The following is a 12,270-nucleotide window of genomic DNA, read 5'->3' on the forward strand; positions in this document are numbered from 1 at the left end:
TGGCTATAAAATATTTGACTAAGTGTGCACTGATAATGGCTTCAAAAAAGATTCAGCATTGTAAACTTTTAGGCTATTTGAGACATTTAGTGTATAGAGATTGTGTGTTTTCTCAAAAATTTGCCCTCAGATTAAATAAATTAGAAGTTTTAGATGCTTGCCAGAGCTGTTAGAAAATTTTGGATTTTAATCTTGGTTTGACAAGCTGCCTCTTACAAGCAGGAAAGGAAAGGAAGGGATAGAGGAAAATGGATTTTAGAACTCTCCCAGGGACAGAGAGAAATCGGGGGATGCCCTGTTTTATTCTCTCTGGCCCCTACAGGAGAAGTTCTCTACCCTCTTTATATTGTCTATATTTGGTGCACCAATCACATGTCAATTCATGTATGTTTTCTGTTACATTGTCCGAATGATTGTTTCGTTGTCTGAATGACTGGCTGTTTTATGTTTCATGTTAAAGAAAATAAAATGGTTAAAACTTTACCTGCTAAATCACTCTCAGTTTGCACAACTGAGGATCAGAGGCCCCTCCCTTTAGCCAAACATCAAGCACAGCAGGAGAGGTCCTGCTGAAAAATTTGTTTTTAAAGAAAAGGAATCTGCAAACTCTTAGTTCTAAGGCAAATAAGTTGATAGTTGGTTTTTTTCCCTAAAAAATTCTCTACAATTTTGTGAGTATTGTGTTTAGCAAATGACAAAGTGTGTTTTTATCTTATAAGTATAGCTATAAAAAGTAAAATTCTTTGGTTGATCTAAATTTATAAGATTCGTGTAGCCACTTCATTTGGGTTTTGACTGGTCTTAAAGGTATAAATATAATCTGCATATCTTGGTCATAGAGAATTGGCTAATAAGTTATTTGGGTATGATTAAAAAGGTATAACACTGGTTACAAAGTTAGCTTAAGTAGTAACTCAGGGCTAGAGTCATTTTCAAACAAAAGCACCTGGCATAAACCCGCCCAGAAAATTACTCCTCTAAAGATACTCCTAAATTGACATACTAGTTTATGTAATTCTTATCCTAAAAAATAGACTTATAGAGATAAGTTTTTAAAACAATGTCTCTTTAACAGAACATTAAAATTTACACTGTCATGCATTCATGAATTGGCAGCCAAACTTCGTAACGTGATAGTGATGTTTCTAGTATTGATTTTAAGGAGAATAAATTGTTTAAAATTGGGTCTTGCTTTCCAAAAGTTATATTCTAATATTGCAACAGAAACTTAAAAATTATGGTTAAAATTGCCAGTGTTCCATTGACTGCAGCTTGCAGTTTGATTTCAAATTTAAGATCTTTAATTCACCTGTATATTGTAATTAAGCTAATTATAAGAGTAATCATCTTTAAAAAAGAGTATCAAAAATTAGAGTCATAGACAGTTAAATTGTTCCTCTAAAATCGGTCCTTATTACAGGAAGGCCAAAATGCTCAGATTAAAAAATATTTTATGTTTGAGTTAATGCAAGGCTCAAGGCAGCCCAAAAAAAGCTTGTAACCTTCTTTTATCTTGCAAACAGTGCCTGAGAAAGTTTGCCCTGTGTTCAAGGGAATTTCTTTTTAGCTTTGTTGCAGATCTATTCAGATGTTTAAAATAATGCTTAAATTCGAAGAGTTTTGCTTTTAATGAACTGGTGATCACTAGATAATTTTGCCTGTAGGTATGGCTAACATAGCTTTACAATATGTAAGAAATTTTTATTGTCTGCTTCAATACAAGAAACAAAGTTTAACTCTTTCAGTATATATTGTTTCCTAAATGAAAAGTATTCTATTAGCCAAAGCCTCTAAAGGAAAGTTTAAAGTTCTGGGGAATAATTGTTGCTCCATAAGATTCAGAGGCAATATTTTTAATATTTAGGGTTTTAGTTATACTGGAAAATTGTGGTAAAATTTGCTTTAAAATTTTATTTTCAAAAGCTTCCAGGAGATGTTAATTGGCTAAAGACCTTACCTTAAACTGACCACAGGAGAACCTAAGCCTTTGTTAGGTGCTATCAAGTGAGATTCAAATTAACTGGTGAGAACCAAAAAGGCTTTAAGAGAAAGTAGAGGAAAAGCTCTACAATCTATTGGTATCGATTATAATTGGTGGTAATCAAATATTAGCTACATATTCTAGTTATTGTTATTAAATGTGTCCACAGCTATTCTTTGGCAGGAAAAATCATTAAAGTAAAATCATTCTTCTTCACCTTAAAGTTTTAACATCCTATTATAAAGCTGCTGTGGTGCTAATTAAGAATTCCTTGTTCCAAACACCAATTGGTTATTGCAAAATATTGATATTTGACCTATTGCATACCATCATTTTAAATAAAATTGATACTCATCCTAAAAATAGGTTAAAATTGCTTATATACATGCTTTTGTATCTTCTATAAATTCATGCATGCATGCATCCAATTTACTGTATTTAAAAACAACCCTTCTATGGGAAAAAAGTATATGTGAATTGATCACATGTTTATTCTTTCGAGTTTCTGCCTGCTTCAGCACAGATAATTAAATTATGTGCTGTAGATGGTGTTTTAAAATGTTAAAGATTGCCTGGAAAAGAGCTCTTAAGACAATGCCACGCTAGATTTATATCCCAGGTAGATTATAGATCTTATACAAAAATAATTGGCCATATAATCTCATTCTTTCCATCATCAAAATAGTAATGGCTTAAAATAATAATTTGGTACTTAAAATAAATAAATAAATAAATAAATAAATAAATAAATAAATAAATATGCATGTCATATTGTAAAGATTTGCTCTCAGTGTCCTCAGTTTCTACCTGTTCCACACATTGGTGTTAATTCTCGAGGACTTATACTTAATCAATTATTGCAAAAGGATACTCATTTTTAATAAAAAAATATACAAATGACTATTGATACCTTTTTAGTCTTTCTAATTACAACTACTTTAACAAGAAAAACAACTAAAAGTATAGTTAATCATTGCCTGTGTTGATTTTTTTTTCTTGGTGTTCTAAATCAAATTAAAACTGGCTATTACAACCAAAGATTTGAGATGTTTTGTCAACAGTTTAATGTTACACATGTTACTGAGATATTTTATGATTCTCAAAGACAAGGTATTATAAAACTTTAAAAACTATATCTTCTTTAAAAACAAAGAAGGGGAGAAATTATATCCCCGTGCACATTATTTGGATCACATATTTGTTTTTGGAAAAACTGGATATAATAGTGTCTAGGGCAGATAATAAGGATCTACTTATTGGCACATGCCATGATCCTGTTCAGATACTTAATATGGGGAAAACGGGGACTGTTTCTGTTTTTTCCACAGAATGCTTACAAGAGCATTCCAATGTGACAGGCTGACCTGTGACCTGTGAGTGCCCTGACAGTGGTGACCAGAAAGCTGTGTTGAGTGCACAAAAGAGGAGAAATCTGAGAGCAGCCACTTACAAACAGATAAAGAAACTTCGTATCTCCACCATGGGCTGCAGCAAGGAGTACCAACCTGGTGCCAACTTAAAATAAAAACAACTAAAAAAGCTGACTAATGAGGCAAAATGACTGGTACAGAGAATGTACAAGATGCTTTCGTCAGAGACACTGTTTTTGGCCATTCAGGCCAGCTCCTTATAGCTATGAAAGTTTGTGTACCTTACCTATATGCTTATTGTTAGATAACTTTAAGAGTTAAGATCGCCAATCTTGGCAAGTCTTTTTATATTCATTATAATTCTTGTCAATCAATTTATTGTGTAGATCCTAATTTAGATAAGAAATCTACTGTTATGTTTTTGTAAGAGACCTGCTTATGTTTTGCGACCTATTAGAGTTAGAAAATGATCCTTGGTTTAATAATCTGAAAATGCAAACTTTAAAAAGGTATCTACCGCTCTTTCCAGCCAGCGCCGAGCGTTGGGCATCTTTCAGGACAACTGGCACAAGCGCCGAAAGACCTGGGGTAAGCGAAAACCCTACCACAAGAAGCGAAAGTATGAGCTGGGACGGCCAGCTGCCAACACGAAGATTGGCCCTCGCCGCATACACACAGTCCGAGTTCGAGGAGGCAATAAGAAGTACCGTGCCCTGAGATTGGATGTGGGGAACTTTTCCTGGGGCTCTGAGTGTTGTACTCGCAAAACAAGGATCATTGATGTTGTCTACAATGCATCCAACAACGAGCTTGTCCGCACCAAGACCCTGGTGAAGAACTGCATCGTGCTTATTGACAGCACACCGTACCGACAGTGGTACGAGTCCCACTGTGCACTGCCCCTGGGCCGCAAGAAGGGGGCCAAGCTGACTCCTGAGGAGGAAGAGATTTTAAACAAAAAACGATCAAAGAAAATTCAAAAGAAATACGACGAAAGGAAAAAGAATGCCAAAATCAGCAGCCTCCTGGAGGAGCAGTTCCAGCAGTGCAAGCTTCTAGCCTGTATTGCCTCATGACCAGGCCAGTGTGGCAGAGCAGACGGCTATGTGCTCGAAGGCAAGGAGCTGGAGTTCTATCTGCGGAAGATCAAAGCCCGGAAAGGCAAATGAGCCTCACTCGTAGTGTAATAAAGGTGTCTGCTGTTCTAAAAAAAAAAAAAGGTACCACAGCTTTAGATTAGCAGCTACATACTGCACATTTTGTTAATGATAAGCATAGAAATATTTCCATAGCTATATAGATAAAAATTTGGAGGCAAAAGATAGCATCCTAGAAAGTCCTTGAGCTGACCATGGGCTTGGAATTCAGAAAGAAAGTTGCCTATTCAGTGACATTCAGAATTACCTCTGGCATTACACTATCACTTTGAATAAAAGCTAGGTCACTGCCTTACAAAGGAATCTACTATCACCTAAAAAGAAGGAAGTTTAAGACCTAAGAGGAACCAGAGTAGATACTTAGAACTATAGATAGCTGAGTTACACCCATACACACGTATTTACAATGGCCTAGGAGAAAGGTGGACTACTAAAACTGGTTTTCAACCTCCCCCTGACCTTGTTGCCCTCCCTTTTAGGGCCCCTATTGGGACTCCTATTATTGATCTCCTTCGGTCCTTGGGCATTTCAAAAATTGACCCGATTTGTTAAATCTCAAATTGATTCATCTCTTTCAAGTACATTTGTTTCAGTTCATTACCATCGGCTGGATGTTGGCGATAACAAGCAGGTTACTAGAAAAGAGTCAGACGTAGATACCGCTTCATCACCCTCATTTCGGGGAGAGAGACTCAATTTCCATAAAATGCTTAAGTAAGATCATTCCCCTCCCCCTAAATTCGGCCATCAGTCTCATGCCACAAATCATTTATAGATTGCTGTAGTCTGTGCTTCCGACATGGTAATATACGTTCTCGCCACATTGGAAACTAAACAGTCCTCCCAGGCTAGACACATAGGAAAGTTGGAACTTGAAGCAGTCGCCCGTGAGAGTTGTAAGACTAAGTACTGCACAGAGATTAGTCTGGAAGCTGTTAGTCTCTGAGAGGCATGTCTGATTGCATGAAGGTTGAGTGCCCTAGGGTCCTCCCCCCAAGAAAAATGGCACAGGAGCAGGTCAGGGTTACTCTGGGTAAAAATCTCTGGGCATGAGAGTCAATCCTGTACATGGCCCCTAACATTGCACACTGGGGATCAGACCTCTACCTCTACCCACGGAGCTTGCTTCGTTCCTAAATCCCTTTGCTGGCCCAGGTTATACCCAACAGACTGGGACCATTAATTCAAGCCTCATAGATGACTTGTCCTTGGGTCCTTCGTGGTTTTAGAGAATCACCCAGTGAGCAAACAGACGTTTAGGTGGTCGTTAAAAACGTAGCTACAAATTTATTATACAATATGCCTTTATAAAAATATTAAAACGGGGGAGATGTTGGGAGCTATTAAGACAACTCTTGATCTCTGAATTGGGCCTCTTCCCCCGAGAAGAAAAGGGGTCAAAAGCAGGCCACCGACACATGGATTCCGAGAACCAGGGGGTGTTCCAGCCCTAGGTCATCACCGATGTCCTGACCACACCCTGATACCACCAAGTTCCTGCTTCCCCGTGTAGCTGCCAAAAGAATTTCTATTGCCCCCCTCACATAAGTACTTCTCCTTTTGCTTGTATTGCCCTACCCCTCCCACTGATAAGTATCTGTACTTCCCCTTTTGCTTGTGCATTTAAACCTCGGGCCTGGCTAATACATTTGGGGGCTTTGATGCATTCCAGAATGGTTTCCGTGTAGTTATTCGCACAAGGCCCTCGTCCCTCTCTACCCTCCATTTGGTTCTTAGGAGGAGGTCCCCTCGAAACCCTCGAATACCTGGACCGGCTAGATGGGTCAGAAAGGCTGACAGATTACTGATTTCAGGATCAGCCTGGGAAAGAGCAAATTTAGTCTCATGTGTGGTAGAAATGGTAATTTCAGGCCTGGGTCGCACCCAGCCAGTTTGAGCTTAGCCTTTATGCTTCACAGAGGCAGGCAGATATCTGCTTTTGTAAGTTTAAAAGAAAATGTGTGCTTGCTGTCTCATAAGAATTAAGTTCCTGTGGACACAGGATGCTATTTTAAGACCATCAAAAGGAAACCTGGAGTAAATGGCTGGGTTGAGAGTTATAATAATAGATTCTGGTTATGGTATGCAGGAGATGAACTATTGAGTGAATTTTTTAGAATAGCAGGAGATAGCAGCTTGGTGAAGAGTCTCCAGCAGAACATAGACAGAGAGCTGTCTGGAGACCTGCAGAGCAAGCAGATCAGAAAGAAAACAGAATACAGCGAAAGGAGGATGGGAAGCTGTCTCCTGCAGAGCATAGACTGACAGCTTGATCACAGGACTTGACTACCAGTCCTTTGTTTTCATGCTCCCAGATACCCCTTCTCTCTCTACCAGTCTCCAAGTCCAGGCTTGGTCCTTGGCAACAGAGGTACACTTTGATATCATTAATCTTAAATGTAGATGTCAGGATTTAGAGCAAATGTACCACTTATGTAACCATCCAAGTCATTGCCACGTACCAGCTTATACTCAAGTATTTTGATAGAAGTGTAGCTACAGATGAGTGAACTCCCATTTGAGTGCTAGGAAGTGAAATGGGTTTGAGCAGTGCTCTTAACAACAACTGAATGATCCCTGTAGCCCACTAACCTACTTTCAATAAAATAAGAGAGAGTGCTATACATTATAGATTTGAGATACAAACACCAGATTTGAGGAAAGCTGAAAGAAGATAGTGACTTTGAGGAAACAAAGCTGTGTGTGCTTCAGGTGACAGAACTAAAAGAGTGGGAATACCTAAGACCTTGTGACTTATGCAATTTCATCATAATCTCAAGTTGCTGAACAAGAAACTATTAGTTTTGATGGATTCCCTGTTGAATTTTGGTCTTGTTTGTTCTGTTTACTGTTTATATGCTCTGATTCTTTCTGGTAAGGCTTCTTTTGTGACATTGTATGTTGAAAGCATAATAGTCTCTCTTTAGGATATGGTAGAGTCATGTTAGATAAACAGGTGTTTTCACGTTTGAGGAGACAGATGGTTGTTAAATTAATATGGCTCCCGTAGACTCATAAGTTTGAATACATGTTTCCTAGTTTGTGGAACAGTTTGGGAAGGAACACAGGTCTGCCTTTTTGGAAGAGGTGCGACAGTTGGGTGCATTTTCAGGCTTTAACATCTTCTGACCACGCCCATATTGCAAGCTCCCACTTTCGTGGAGTTCGAAATATGAGTTCTCAGCTGTCCCTTGATTTACAGCTAAGACCTGTACTACAAGATGTACTTTCCAGATGCATTTATATCCTACATTTTTATAATTTATGGATGATTCTGGATGACTATGAGGTAAGAATGCCCTTCAATATCTCAGTTTTTACATTTGACCATCTTCAGAAAAGGATTTAACTTGACATTCATAGGAGTAGGCAAACCTATGTGTAAATGTGTCTAGATTCCCTGAGTAAAATCTCAATGCTCCCACACTTGAAGAAAGGCATTGCAAAATCTTTTGAAGCTAATCTGATTTATTGACTGTGAGAGCCATCCAACTTGAATCCAGGAGGAAGAAGTGGAAATACCTTCTGAGTGCTGTGATTGGAGCTCAAGCAAGCTCCAAATTTGCAAAGCAGGGAAGCATAGAGTTACTGCCCACAAGGGGGTAGAAGCAGGCAGTTGAATAGCAGGGATGTGAAGTCTTACGTTCTCCCAGGGGCTTGATGGGAGGACAGACCGGTAAGCAATTGGACGAGAGGTTCTTGTGCTAATGAACTTCAAATCTACAGATCTGGAAAACTTTTGGCCAAAGCTGGAACCTCTATGCTGTGTCTCTTTAACACACTCTAACCCTAAGGGTGGTGCTCATGTCACTCAAGACTCAATAGCCAATCAGAACCTCCACATGGACCTGCCAGTCAGAAGAGGAGGCGGCTCTTCCAGGTCAAGCTTGCAAGCTCCTTTCTGTAACTCAGCAGTCATGAGAGTTTCTGTGTGATGTGTTCTGCGTGACTCTACTGGGTGTTGTGAGAGGAGGTTAGTCAAGCTCAGAACTCCAAACATGGTAAGTGCCAGGTCATCTCCTGCGGTGCCATCGATGTGGGGAAAAGAGGAGAGTGGGAGAGCTCACTTCCAGCCAGAGTTCCAGTGCTCCTGGCAGGCAGGAGCAGGAGGACTGCAGGACGCTTTCCACATGGCCCGGGGTGGCTGTCTGGCCATGGGAAGGCACGGACCCAACTCGGTGGGTGGTGGAAAAGGGCAGCTCTAGGCACCAGGTTCCCAGCCTCCAGCATCCCACGCTGGATACCCCGGAAGAGCTTAGGACAGAATGGGGTCCCCGGGGTGGCACTGGCTTCGGGGCCAAAAGGAGGAGAAGTCGGGGAGAGGGGTCGCTGAATGCTTCCCACGTGAGCAAGAGTCCTTGGTCAGGTCCGGGGCTGGAGCACAGGATGGCCTTCTGGCGGGAGGTTTTCTTTTTAATTTTTGTTACTGTGTGAATTTGATTGCAGTTTGGCTGCAGGGCTTCCCAAGTATGAAGCAGAGATGGCTGCACTGGACATTGCCTGTATAATTTAATAATGTTCTTTAATTGCAAAGAAAGGCTCTGTGACTTTAAAAAGGAAAATAAGTGCTCTGGGAGTCTGGAATAGTCTATCGAATTTAAATTTCCCAGACTAGGGCTCTGTCTGCAACTGTGGCAGAATTGCTGAGCCAGGAAAGCTTCAGCTGTCTGAATCATTTGCTCTGTGATCTTACAGTGGAGGAGCTGCTGTTTTCTGAGTCCCAGCTTTGTTTTCAAGGCTAATGAGGGACTCTGTCCATGCCTCTCTATCAGGAACCCTAGTGGAAGGTAGCTTGCGGCTCTTTATGGGAGTCTCTTCAGAGCCATCTCTTGCAAACTGTGAAGAAGGCCAAAAGCCATGTCATGGTGATTGTAAAGTGTCTCCTTTGCCAGGCCAGAAGGAGCAAGTTTGCAGAGCTATTAGAGTCAGATCTGCTGGTACCAAGGACCGTGGTTCTTTTGGTCCATGTGGTGATCATAGCAGAGGCCCTTGTCCTTTGACCCTTCCTGAGTGTGGATTAATGGGGGTGTGGGAAGCTCAGTAGCCCTAGTATCATATGGGCCTGGGTACCAAAGGTTTTCCACGGAAATTTCTGGCCAGCCTTGGTGCGAGGGTTCCAGCAAATACAAAAAAATGCAGGCAAGGAGGGGAAGTTGCAAACCTGCTTCTGCTGTGCCAGTCAACTCCACCTCCCTCTCTGCTGTGCTATGCCATAATTCTGTCCCTCCCTGCACTGAGTAGGGTCCCCAAGTCCACTGGGGGCTTGGTCAGTAATGTTTTTCTTCAGATACTTGGCAGTTCCCTTGTGCAGGGTTGTTTTATTAGACTTCTCCTGAGTTTTTCCCAGTGTATGCTAGTTTCTGCAGACTTCATAGAGGTCTCCATTTCTTTCCACTTATCCCTGTAAGTAGGATACAAGATGCTACTCTTAAAAAGTTTACTTGGCATAAGACATAGCTTGTGTATGCTCTTCCCACTGCAGCTGTTGTAAATTCTACCTCTACTTTTGCTATTTTTCTCATCTCCTGGGAACTCCAACTCAGAAACCCATCACTGGAAAATGGCTTGCTATTTCAGGGCTCTGAGGCACTTAATAAATGATTCTGGGTATCTTTGTTGTGAAAATCTCCTAGCTGTCTCAAGTAGGATTTGTAATCTCTAGTCCATATTTAAATTGTTCAAAATAACCTGGGGACTGAACAGGAAAGAAACTTATGGATGAGAGCATGTGTGGAATCCAAAACCTGTTTTTGGCTCACTGGTGTTTGAGTATTAGCCAGAGCTGAATCCATTGCTGTCATTAAGAAATTTTTCCCAATTAATATTTTAGTTGTATATGGAGCGATTTCTTTCTGGGATGACATGTTAATTCTGGGAGAGCTGTCTCGTCTTCCCCTCATAGAGATGTTTCTAAGACAAGCTATGTTGACTTAGGTAGCCTTGATCCTGGTCTGCTACTCCCCAGAGCAATGACCTTGCTTTCCTCTTGATAGAAATTCCTAAATTCTTGAGTTAAAGAATGTAGCAAAATAGTGTTTTATAATAGCTCATTTGAGTCATATAATGAACTGTTAATTTCTTCTACCTTCAGTAGAGAACAGGAGCAATGGTTTACTGTTATCTCTGTCAGGTGAAGTAGGGCAGGAGATGGCTAGATTATAGACGAAAGCTTAAGGGAATCTGCTCCAGGTGTCACCATTCTAGTGAAGGATGAGAGTCAGGCAGGATGAATACTTTTGTAATTTCACTAAATGTATTAAATAATGCATGTGATTAAATAAAACTAGATTGGTGGGTGCTTAATTTGTGCAGGTTAGCTTGAGCCAGTGATAATGAATTTCTCTTTTAGGATCTGTACTATATAGATATAATGTATCAGAAATGTAAAACACATGCTATTAGCTGTAGCTGTGTGTGTCACATTATAGATCTCAGTAGTTAACAAAGCACATGGGGCAAGGTCAAACACTATCTTATTAATATCATTCCTTCTACTAAGAAAGGCCTGATCTTTTTCATATCAGTACAGTGATATATTTTCCCAATATAGGTGTGGGTTTGTTGTTATTATGTTTGTTTTGACAACCCACTGAGGACAATGTGCTGATTAAGAAGAGTGCTCCACAGTGTCTGACATGTGTCCTAATTGCTCTGAGCCTTCGCTCATAGCCATTGGGTGAAAGTACTTGCAGTTTACCTGGACCCAGCCTGAAGCCACAACACAAAATCTTATGTCCTAAAATCTCTCTTCAGTTACTAATATTCGGGCACTGACCACCTGTGGACAGTTTGGTAACTCCAATTTCAGCTGATTGATGGGGAATGTAAGCTATCCACCTTGATTCCAGGAGGAAGAAGGGGAATTGCCTCCTGAGCGCTGGAATTGGAGCTCAGGCAAGCTCCAAACTTTCAAAGCAGTGAACCCAGGGGCACTGCCCAGAAAGGGGAGAGGCAGGCACTTAGGCAGCAAGGATCAGGAATCTTAGCCTCTCCCAAGGGCTTGCAAGAGAACAGACTATTGGAGGAGACACACTGGTGCTACTGAACTGCAAATCTGCAGATCTGGAAAAGGATTGGCCCAGACTGGAACCACTCGGCTGCATCTCTACAGTACACTCTAACCCTAAGCCTGGTGTTCACTTCACTCAAGACTCAATAGCGAATTAGAGCCTCCACATGGAGCTGCCAGTCAGAAGAGGAGGTGACTCTTCCAGTTACTAAGCCTGCATGTTCCTCTGTGTAACTCAGCTGATCTCAGTGTTTCTGTGGAATCGGTTCTTATTATTTTTGCTGGTTGCTGTGAGGTTAGCTCAGGCAAACTTAGAACTTCAGACATGGTAAGTGCAATGTCATCTCCCACAAAGAGGAGGAGCAAGCATCTTAGCAAAGGATGCTTGTGTAATATCTCTTCCCAGAGGCTGGATTGTCAGCATCAGCCAGACAGATGGGGACATCTGTGAGGTACTTTGTGGACCTACTCTCTCATTATAGATCTCAGTAGTTAACAAAGATCATAGGGGCAAGGTCAAACACTATCTTATTATTGCCATTCCTTCTACCAGGAAGGGCATGATCTTTTTCAAATCAGTACAGTAATATATTTTTTCATTTATTTTTTTCTTTTTAAAAAGTTCATTTTTGGTATTAGATTTTAAATTTCATTTTCACTATCCATGGGTGATCTCTTAAGTGTTTCTGTTCTCCAATATTGCCCCAAAATTAAGAATTTCATTCCTGTTTTTAAAGAGATTTCATATCTGTC

At 40.5% G+C, this 12,270-nt stretch overlaps 2 pseudogenes across 1 annotated transcript in view; both read left to right on the top strand.

The window, feature by feature from the left end:
- Window positions 3,871–4,558, top strand: Rps8-ps5 (ribosomal protein S8, pseudogene 5; annotated as a pseudogene).
- The window catches only part of Gm14327 (predicted gene 14327), a 30,688-nt pseudogene continuing 26,836 nt past the window's right edge, over window positions 8,419–12,270 (top strand). The window contains exon 1 of the transcript NR_038101.2: window positions 8,419–8,509. The product of NR_038101.2 is annotated as a predicted gene 14327 (transcript). The remainder of the gene's footprint in view (window positions 8,510–12,270) is intronic.

This window comes from Mus musculus, chromosome 2 (genome assembly GCF_000001635.26).
Source record: "Mus musculus strain C57BL/6J chromosome 2, GRCm38.p6 C57BL/6J".
NCBI lineage: Eukaryota > Metazoa > Chordata > Mammalia > Rodentia > Muridae > Mus > Mus musculus.